The 10,857-nt window shown below is 44.1% G+C and overlaps 1 protein-coding gene across 4 annotated transcripts in view; it reads left to right on the top strand.

Moving 5' to 3' along the window:
- The first annotated feature begins 746 nt into the window (after nt 1-746).
- col6a4a (collagen, type VI, alpha 4a) overlaps nt 747-10,857 on the top strand; it is a 75,345-nt gene continuing 65,234 nt past the window's right edge. For 2 of the 4 annotated variants that reach the window (XM_019364407.1, XM_019364406.1), the window contains exon 1: nt 6,177-6,303. The gene's annotated coding sequence lies outside the window, so the exon portion shown is untranslated. Of the gene's footprint in view, nt 848-949; nt 1,053-6,175; nt 6,304-10,857 lie in introns of those variants that run through there. The other 2 variants (XM_019364405.2, XM_019364404.1) reach the window with 2 other exon arrangements.

Here is a 10,857-nt window from a genome sequence, read left to right as displayed (position 1 = left end):
ACAAGGTGGCTCTGAAACACCTGAGAAGCAGTCAGCAGGCCTCTCAGAACCTCTCAGAGCTTCAGTCACAGAAAGACTCACTCATCATTAGTAAGAGCTCCACACCTCTCTGCATTACCTCTGTCACAGAGCACACCATTGGTCCTGTTGTAGCAGGTGGAGATGGAGGTGGTGGTAAATGTTCATCCACCATCATGTTGTGATGCAGTATGAAGGGTTATCAAAATGTCCACATTTAGATATTTAGTGTTTGTGTGTAAAAACTTTAGTGTTTTCTGAACACGTGCGCGTGTCTCTTTAAATTCAGACGTGTGTGTGTGTGTGTGTGTGTGTGTGTGTGTGTGTGTATACACATTTGTGAGGTCATGCCTGTGATCTTTGTTGTAATATCCACACCCCTGAAAGGCCAGCAAAGAGCACCATAATCCACAGGGAAGGGTCCACAGCAGACACTCTTTCCTCTGATATCTTACCAGTGATTAATGCCATTGTTTATTTTTCCTGCCGACAGCCGGAGCGGTGAGTGTGGGTTTAGCTTGTTTGGTTGGAAGACTAACTGAGATTAAGTCATTTTCATTTAGATTAAACATTTCAATGAGGTTTTTATATGACTTGGGGTCCAGTGTTGGTAAAATATCAGAGCTGATTGACTTTAAATGTGGTTCGTCACAAAATTGCATTTGTTCCTTCAGGATTTTGAACTTTTTTGAGGTCTGAGATTAAATGTCATTCGTTTTCGTTCAGTGAGCTGTAAAAGCTCCACAGTGATTCCTGCAATGAACTTCCTGTGGTGTGACGCAGGCTCAGAGCAGGACGATGCTGCCGTCACTGGTGCATCCACGCACAGGTTCCTGCAGTCTTCTATATTTCTGCTGATACTTTATTCTCAAAGAAATATTTCTGATCATCATCTGGTCTACGTGACACTTTTTGTTTTTTTGTTCCACAGCTTTGGTTTGGGGCTCGGGTGTCACGTGACCTTCAACACTGACAGCTGCTGCAGGACCAGCTCTGCCAGCCAACAGGAGCACTGTTCATTTCTCAGGACGGAGGTATGTCACTCCACCATGACAGCAGCCATCGGTTAGTGGAGTCCAGTTCTGAAGGCTGTTTGTTTGTTTGTTTTAAATCTGGGCGTGGCCATATTAATCAGCTGATGCTAGTTAGCTTGGTTAGCAAGCTGTGTAAATAGTCTGAGTGCATCACACAGACACAAAAACTTCATGACACAAACCAAACAGGTGACATCTACTGTGACTGCAGTTCCTCTGATGTCCAGCAGAGGCAGCAGTGAGTCAGCCCCCATAGACTCCCATGAACTTGTTCACAGGATGATGCAGAAACTTTATAACTCCTGAATTAATTTTCAGAAGATTCAACGATCAGAGAGAAAGAAGGAATAACTGTACATGCAGGTGTTTTATGGTAGATCCTTACCTTACAATACCAAACAGCCTGAGGCAGCTGCTGTTGCTTTATAAATGAAACTGAATTGTACTTAATGTTCTGGAGAGGTGGGAGACTTTAACAGTTTCTGTGGCTCATATCAGGAGGCAGAGGCAAACATGGCTGCTTAAGCTGGAGGACTGTTAGCATTATTAGCTCCTCACCAGCACATCGGTGTAGACTTCTTATTGTCTTCTTCTGTCACCCATCTGCTGTGTTTTCTGCAACTTGATCGCTTTCTCATCAAAGCTGGGAGATTTCCTGATCTGGCAGCTGTCTCAGTGTGATACTGGGCCTGTAGTTCAGCAGACTGGCTGCTGTCACGTGCACACTCTGCATGACAAAGTTAGATCTGTTAAGGTTTGTAGTAGGAAGTTTACGGCCTGGGTGCAGTTCAAGCTGTCTGAGTGTGTGAAGTGAAACTGCCTCTTTATTCTAAACGGCTGACTTCAGATCATTTTCTGGCGTCTCACCGCAGAGACAATCAGCATCACATCTCATCTTCATCATGCAGTTATTTAAAACACACACGTCTGAATAAAGCTGCAGAGGCGCATCACTGCGGCCTGTGTTTCAGAGACCTACAGCATCACTAGCAGCTGAGGAGACAATTTTCAGCTTGTACGCTTTCTGCTTCGAGGCCAAGAACGCACTGGCAGATGTTCAGAGGAGCATCAGGGGGAAGGACGGGAGGAAAACAGCTGCAGCCGGCTCGGATCCTCCGGGACAGTTGGGATCCAGCCCTGTGCTCTGACAGAGACATCAGCCTCGGTCTGGACTCTCTGTGTGTTGCTGCGGTTAGTTAAACTTTATGATTATGTATCTGGTTTGGACCGTACACGGCGTGCTTGTTCACAGAGCAGAACTTCAGGCTGCCTCTGCGCATGTGTTCACAGCCAGGCGGCTCTCCGTGTGCCAAACACTGCGCTTCTCCTGTAGTGTCAAATTTGTGTTGCTCGTGGTGTGAGAGCAGAGCGAGGCCCGCACAATTCTGCAGCCGTGGGCTGATGTAAGCGTGGTTCATTCGCCCTGGGACGTGTTTCAGCTCGCGCTTAAAATCTGACCAGTCGTGCGTCTCTCAGTTAAAAACTAAATCCAGAACGAGATCATTTTAACCCCAAACACAGCTAATCGTTAATCATCTCCAACCTGTAAACATCGCCAGCGGGTGAAAGTGAAAAGCAAGCGAGGAAAACACGAAGGTCCAGAAGGATTCAGCCCCGAAGTCCTAAAGCTGAACGTCTGTCAGTGACTGATGATGCAATAGGTGACATCACGGTGATGTCACTCGTCGGTTTGTGTTTGCTGCTGAGGCTCGTGACCCTCTCATGTCATCTTCCTTCATCTTATCAAAGTGTTTTTGAATTCCTGTGTCAGTATCAGAGAGGATACTGTACTGTTTATGTTTCGACGTCATTATGGCCACAGTACAGTCACTGCTGAGAGCAGCAGACTCTGATAAGAAGCATCCGGCTGGGCCGCGACGATCCGCCGTTTGCGCCGTCACATATCAGAGTGTTTCCTGCTCGGGGCTCCTGGAGACCCGGGCCAGCACCAGGACCGGGTGGATTCTCTTTGTCTGTGAACCCGTAACGATGAGCGCCGTGTTTCACAGAAGCTGCTGCCTCTGATATTTCCTGACAGACACAAACACCCTGCTGCCTAAATATGTGGTGTTTTCAACATCTGTAAAATGTCCCCAGAGTTTTTACAAGCGGATATTAAAGTGGACACACAGCAGACGTGGTTAATTATCCTGCTTTAGAAAATTAGATTAATTAGGAGCACTGTAGACAAAAGAAGTCTTTTTTTCATGTGTAATTTGTGTTTGGCAGCATGGCGCGGCTCTCCCACCTTTCCATGTGCGCATGCTGCAATCAGCATCATCACAACAGTTTGGTCTTTACACAGTGAGGTGTTTCTCATACAGCTGCTAATAGAACAGTTCTACAAAGCTCCTCCAGCACTCAGTAAACTGTAGAAGTGAAATAATATCTCACAGTCCTTCAGCCATCAAGGAGTGCAAGAAGGAGCACCGAAGAATAAAAGAGCCGCAGGAAATCATTCAAACGCTGGGTTCTTGTAGGGGCTTCACCTCACAATATAAAGCACGTTGAGGTGGCCGTTGCTGTTGGTGCTGTATGAATAACACTGACGTGAAAACACCAACAAAGATCTGTTACATATAGAACTGTCTGGATCACAGGAAGTGCCGAAGTCTGGTCCCAGACTGAGAGTAAGAGGAATATTTGAGCCGCCATCACAGCAGGACATGTCTCGAACAACTTTAAATGAACATCTCCCCTCGGTACACACACACACATGCACACACACACACACAGCTGTTTCCAGCAGTGTTTATTTTTTTAATTTATTTTAAAGATGTTGTTAATGTCTCTGAGAGTCACAGCTCCATGATGTCAGTGTGTAAGCAGCGTGACTAACACGTTTGTCTGTGTGGGTTTTAAAGGCTGATGCAGGTATTTCTCTTCATTTCAGCAGATTTGACTGTTTCCTGAACAGTTTTGCTATTTTCTGGTAACTTTACCCCTGTGACCAACAAATAATCTACCCGGTGCATTATTAGGGGCGTGGCCTCTTTGACTGACAGGTGGATGGTGACACAGGCAGCTTTAGATGCTAGCTGTCTGCTAGCTTGACCTGAACTGGACCTGTGGACCGTGTTTATGCTGTTGGAGCCTTTTGGAGCATGTTTAATGACATCATGTGACCAATAACATGGCTGCTGTGAGGTCACTGTAACAGAGTGTCGACGAGTCAAAGTCTGGAGACAGTGCAGATCATATTGAGAGTGAGGACCCAGAGTGCAAACAGGGAGAATGCCCATACAGCAAAGAGCAAAAAGAGCGTAAACTCTTAACTAAGCTGGAGGAAACAGATACACTGACTAAGACTAAAGGGAAGACAGCTACTCTAAATACACAGGACACTGATGAGCAGAGAGCAGACACCTGGGAAACACAGCTGAACTCAATCAAAACAACAAGAAACGAGGAGAGAAAAACGAATCACCGAGCACGAGAAACTAAAAAACAGGAAGTAAAGAAACAGACGGCAGACTCTACAAACTGACACCAGGAACACGGGGAGGTGACTAAACCAGAAACTCCAGGACTAAAAACTACAACACAAGCAGAATCATAGTGTCAGGGCCTGGATCTGTGACCCAGTATTTTCAGTTTATTTTGTGATGTTTGTTTAACGATGTGAAGTTCTTGTGTTATTATTTTAGTTGGGGTTTGGTTGAGTCTAGTTAGGTTTCTTTATGTCTCCATGTGTGTCTTTTCTGTTTCCTGTATAAGTCTGTCTTGTCCTCTGTTTTACTGTTACTCGTCCCCCTTATCTGTTTCCATGAGTCTCTCCTTGTGTTCTGTGTCTCCCCATGAAGAGTCTGCTGTTCCATGTTCGGTGTGTTTACTTTTACTTCCTCTGTGGCGTTCAGGTTCATTTGTGTCAGCTGTGTTTCCAGGTGTTTCCACTTCCCTGTCTCCCTCTGTTCAGTGTCGGTTCGTGTGTTTCATGTCTCAGGTTTTCCTCATGTTCCTGTTCAGGCTGTGTTCATGTCATAGCTTTAGTTTGTCCCAGTTTAGGTTTCAGGTTACTTTCTCCAGTTCGCTTGCCTTGATTTTGTTTTTGCTATCAGCCTAATAAATGGCTCACTTTTTGTTACACCTTAGTTTTCTCTCTCCTGTGTCTCCTTTGTCACACCCCAAACACACCAACCCATAACACACAGGCTATACTACATCTATGAGGATCTGAGAACGTAAACATAAGTAAAACAATCCAGGAAGATCCAAACTACAAATAAGACAAAAAATACCAGTAAAGAAACAATACCAAATATAAAACTCAGTGGCAGCCTCAGGGTTCGGGACTCCAGGAAGTCCGAGCTCCTGTTTCTGATAGGATTTTAGTTTTTAAATGTCATTGATCAGCGTTCAGTTTACAGTCCGATTTCTTAATGCACATCCAGATGTGTACAAGCTGAAACATTTTGCCTTTTGGCCTCGGGACAGGGTGAGATGGAGGCAGATGGGGTTTGTGGCTCATGTTTCGCTTTAAGCTGCTTCAGTGATGAGAATTCTCTTCTTGGATTTTCTTGTAGGGCAGAAAAACCTTCCCCAGTGAACAAGTGCACTGCAATAAGTCAATAAGTCTTTTTGTTTCTCGAGCAGATGTTGGGAAAGTGGGAGTCGTCTCATTTTCGAGGCGGTGCGGTGAAGGTTTGCCAGAATCGGACCGTCGCTGACTGTTATTGGCACCAGGAACCAGTTTCCTGTCATGGGGGCTCCAAGGAAAAGGCGGGGCCTGTACCAGGGTCTTGGGTTATTTCCAAAGTGGGTTTACAGTATGCAGGGTCTGTTCCTCTGAAGAAGGCGGGATTTTCCTAGAGAAGCACATAATGAGCTAATAATGAGGGAATGAGGTGCGCTGATAATCGATGAAGTCAAAGCTGTAAGCACACACTATGTTTGGTCTGGTTCATCTGAACGTCTGTACACTTGTTATATCAGCACCCTCTGAAGAACCCACAAGTGTGTGTCCTCTGAAACAACCAAGAAGCAACCAAGTATGTCGCCCATTCAAAAGTTCAAGGAAGAAAACAGGAAGCAGGTTTCCTGCAGAAGAAAATGCAAACTCCACAGACCAACCTGGTTTCTTTAGTTATATGAGTTACACTCACATGAGCAATCACTTCTCCCCCTCTGCAGGCTGGTGGGAGGAGTGGAGACAGCAGGAAGGCGTTTCCTGCAGAACAAGTTACAGCTCCCTATATGGCTTTAGGACTCGTGTGCTGTATGTGTGAGGGTACGGACGCAGAGCGGCACAACTGTAAGTGTCTCCTGTGCATGGGTAGGATGGCTGCAGCCATTTAATTGGGGAAAAAGAGCAGATAGTGCGGGGCTTTGATTCAAAGGCTGATGTTCATGCAGCTTCTTTGTGCACAAAGTTGAGTTTTCATTAGTTCAGAAACTCGTCAGTTTTAAACTGTGAACTCCTTTATTTCAGTTTTAACATGAATATAGTGTAAAGCTGTAGAAAGGTGACTCTTACCTATGAATGTTTCCTTTAAAGGAGGACAAGTGTGGGGAAATTATTCATTACTACTAATGATTATTATGCATGCAAAGCAACTGCAGACTAGCAGATGGATTTAAAGTACATTATTTGCATTTTATCTCTGAAGTAAATGAGTCTATGGAGGCTTTTTAATACTCCAAATATGCAACGTTTTTTTTCCTGCAGTGGTTTTTGTGACGATTGTTTCATTTTTAGTCCTTCAGATGTTTTACCTTTGTGGTTCATCACTGAGACGTGATGAGGTGCAGTTTTTTATTGGTGATCATCAGAAGTCTGTAAAAAACAAAAGACCAGGCTTCTTCTGCTCGTTGGGTTTTATGGTTTTGTTACCTGCTGTTTGTAGACTTTGGCTTTGTTAGCCTCAGCCTGTGATGCTGCAGTGTGCCTGTGACTTCATCTGAAGGAGAATACTGCTCACTCTGAAATGTCTCAAATATTCTAAAATCCAAAATCCATTTTTTCATTTTCAGTAGAAACTGTTTGGCACTCCTGCTGGAAATTAACAAGGACATCAGTTTTGTTTTTTTTATCATAATCAAAGTGCTGAGTGTCGAAACTCAGAGTCAGCTTTTCACATTTCAGGTTATAAAATCATCGGCTGTTAGCGTTCACTGCATGAGAAAAGTTTGCTGGAGGCTCGGGTGGAGTCGGCGCCAGAATGCATGGAAGATCAATACTTTCTGATTAGGGCTGGGTGTCCTCACTGATTTCTATAATCAAGTCGATTCACACTCAGTCTGAAATATTATAACTCTGATCATTTATCAGCACATATCCATACTTTATATCTATAAAACCAAGCTGACACTGTGAGACTCCATCAGAGGTGTGAGCATCACAGCAGACGTCTTTGTGTCAAAGTAACTGAGGATAAAACAGGAAGCAGATTTTCCTGTTCTGGCTTTTTATAGCAAAGAACCTTCAAAATATTCTGCAGTCGATCAAAAACTGAAGCAAACCATGAATCAACATGTGAACATGACCTGATGCTGCTGAAGTGAAGCAGAGTCACAGTTTGATTACAGACACAGCTGAGCAATCGTTTAAGTCTCAATGTCTTCAGTTTGAACAGCAGAGATGAGGCTTTGCCGTCAGAGGCCGACAGCACTGAGCACAGCAGCAGGCTGCGGCGTGATGAGCAGAGAATAATGCAGAAAACAGAGATGTGATGGTAAACTGGTCTCTGAGTGCACTGAGAGAGAGAGAGCTGTGCAGGAAGTAAAGCAGCCAAAGTCAGAGAATTCATGACGATGTTTCTCAGACGTGAAGCGTAGTTTGAGCTTCTTTCGCTGCTGGTTCAGTCAGTTTTGGTCAGAGTGATGAAACCTTCAGCTTCAGAATCTGTGAGTGTTTCAGCCCCGACGGCGTGTCTGTGGACGATCCACGCTCTGTGTTTACATGTGTTTGCTCTCATTTCCTGTTTGAGCTGTTTGCTGGTTGTAGAAATAGTTTGGTTAGCTTTAACCTGAGATTCTGGAGTTTCTGATAAAGTACATTTATATTTATAAATCCATTCAGGATTTAATGAATCGAGATCGATTTATTCAGACTAAAGTCGATTTGAATCAGGAAATTCTTTTTTTTTTACCCCTATTTCTGATCAGTTCCTCTGTTTCTAACGTCCTAAACATCACTGGGATGAAGATGCTAAAAATATAATCTTGAGAAAACAACATTCGCACAAATTCTATGAAAATTTTATTACTTTCATTTAAAAGGACACAAAACAGTCAGTTAAAATATTGAAACAAGATGTGACCGTCTGTTACAGTCAAACACAAAATATAAAATGAAAACACTTCTTATCATTTTGTGAGGTATTATTTTAGTTACTTTCGGGCCCCTGATATGAGCTCATTTGAATATTGCCAAGACCACCAAGATCGCACTGTATGTTTCTGTTTGTTTTTTAATTCATTCATCAAAGTTTGTGGGTCTTCCGCTCAACCAGGAGTCATGAAATCCATCCCAGCATTAATCTGAGGAATTCTGGGGTAGGAGACAAACATACGTCCACTACACAAGTCACTGCCTTTGAGTAACATCGAGCTTAATGTGCCAAATAAAAATTCAGACAAGACAATTTAGCACTAAAAAACACCAAAAACAGACAAAGTTTGGATAATCAAATAATACTCAAACAAATGTGTTGGAGAGGAAGTCAGACTGTTTTTAAGGATGAGGCTGAGGATGGCCGTGCGAGTCTCAGCGCGTGCCGAGGCTCTGCCGGAGCTCGCAGGGATGCACACGTTCAGCAGACGTCCACGGACACTGTGGAATCTCAAAGCTCTGCTGACTGCAGAGCTGAGGCTGTGAATGTAAAAGCTCAGTGTTGAAACTGTGTGCTGTGTGGTTAATAATGTGTTCTTATCTGTAGACTAATATTTAAAACAGAACAAATGAAACTGATAAAGCTGATATCTGTAAAACAAAGATTAGTTTCTCTGCAGGTTTGTTTCCTGTTGTTGTCACTGTTGAACTTCCATACTGTGAGCCGCTCTGCGTCGCTGAAGTGAAGCATCCCACCCCCATCCTCTCCAGCTGCAGCTCATCTGGTTTCCATTTCAGTCTTTGGATGGTGCTCTACACTTTCATCATATAGGAGCCTAAAATGTGTCCGCAGTGACGTCATCTTTATGCTGGAGTCTCATTCCCTCAGCTCCAGCAGAACATTCCAGAATCAGCACCGCTCTCCAGGATTTCCTCGACGCTCTCGGCCTCTTCTTAAAGAGCAGCAGTCGCTAAAATCTTGTTTCCTGTCAGTGAGCCTGCAGAGTTTCATTTATGCAGAGGTTTATGTTCAGAAGAAACATTTACGTGACAACCACATCGCCTCATATCTCATTCACCTTCACAAACAGCTGTCCTGTAGCTACGTCCCCCCTCCATAACAGCTGGACAGGGAGAATTTTTAAACTGTATCAAGTTTGCATTCTTAGGGGCGTGGCCTCTGAGGGACGTTTTATTGGGATGTGACTAAGTGGCACTAATTATTCGTATGGTGCTACGAGTTACAGTCCTGTTTAAAGATGTGCAGCGTCCACCTGTGGAGCTGTGAGAGAGTTTAAGAAAGCTTTTATTCTGAACACTGAGGGTGAGGGTTTCCACTTTTTTCCACTCGCCACAGTTTAACCAGAAATGAGTTTATGACACTGATCTAACACACCACACCCACAACAATGGACACGCCCACACTGTCGACTGCAGTCATGTATGCTGGGTTTAACTGTGACCTGCTCATTTTATGGTTTAGATCCCCTCCTGTGAGCCATAAAAGTGTGTGTGTGTGTGTGTGTGTGTGTGTGTGTGTGTGTGTGTGTGAGTGATGCAGAATAGAGACTGTTGGGCCTTATTTGGTCAGAGTTTACATTTCTCAATGTAAAGTCATTAGCGGGGAGAGTTTGTGAAGGCATGGACCAATCAGAAGATGAGATTAGAATGAGACCCCTCCCCACATATGTGTGTGTGTGTCTGCTCTACATCTCGTCTCTGTGAGATGTGATAAGCAGCACAAATTCAGAAATTCCTCCACAAACAGTGACGTAGCCTCTGCGGAACGATCCAGCTCGGCATATTTTATGTGTAGAATCCAACCAGTTGGCAGCAACAGTCACAGACTGCAGTGAGCTGGACCGCTTGGATTTAAGGACAGCTTGCCTCCTGTCAGGCGACCTGTGTGGTCACTAACACTAGAAAATCGGAGGCCCACAGGTGGATTTCTGTCATTGATGGTGTCTGTCTCCTGAATCCAAACTGGAAGCTGGTTCCACAGAAGAGGGGCCTGAAAACTGAAGGCTCTGCCTCCCATTCTACTTTTAAATACTCTAGGAACAACAAGTAGGCCTGCAGTGTGAGAGCGAAGTGCTCTAATAGGGTGATATGGTACTACAAGGTCATTAAGATAAGATGGGGCCTGATTATTTAAGACCTTGTATGTGAGGAGCAGGATTTTGAATTCAAAACAATTACATAATTTAATATGATATTGTTATATTTACAGTGATGCACAGGGCGGGGTGGGCCCGGGTCTGAACTCCTGTTTTTGCTCCCGAGTGTTCTCGATGGACGAGCGTTTGGGGTCTCGGAGTTGGAGTAAATTTTCTGTCCTGTTTTCACTCGAATTTTCCTTTTTCTTACTTGCTTCCACTCCATCAGGCACTAAATCAGTTTGTTAGCTGGCCATGATTCATGAATGCCTCACACTGAATCATAATCCATGTGACACGATGTGAGGCACATTCACTGTCTGACTAAAGAAACACAATCATACTTGTAGGTGTAATCATCCTACTTGGAGGGAATGAT

The sequence above is a fragment of the Oreochromis niloticus genome, linkage group LG11 (genome assembly GCF_001858045.2).
Source record: "Oreochromis niloticus isolate F11D_XX linkage group LG11, O_niloticus_UMD_NMBU, whole genome shotgun sequence".
Taxonomy (NCBI): Eukaryota; Metazoa; Chordata; class Actinopteri; order Cichliformes; family Cichlidae; genus Oreochromis; species Oreochromis niloticus.
This window is presented reverse-complemented; position numbering and strand designations above follow the sequence as displayed.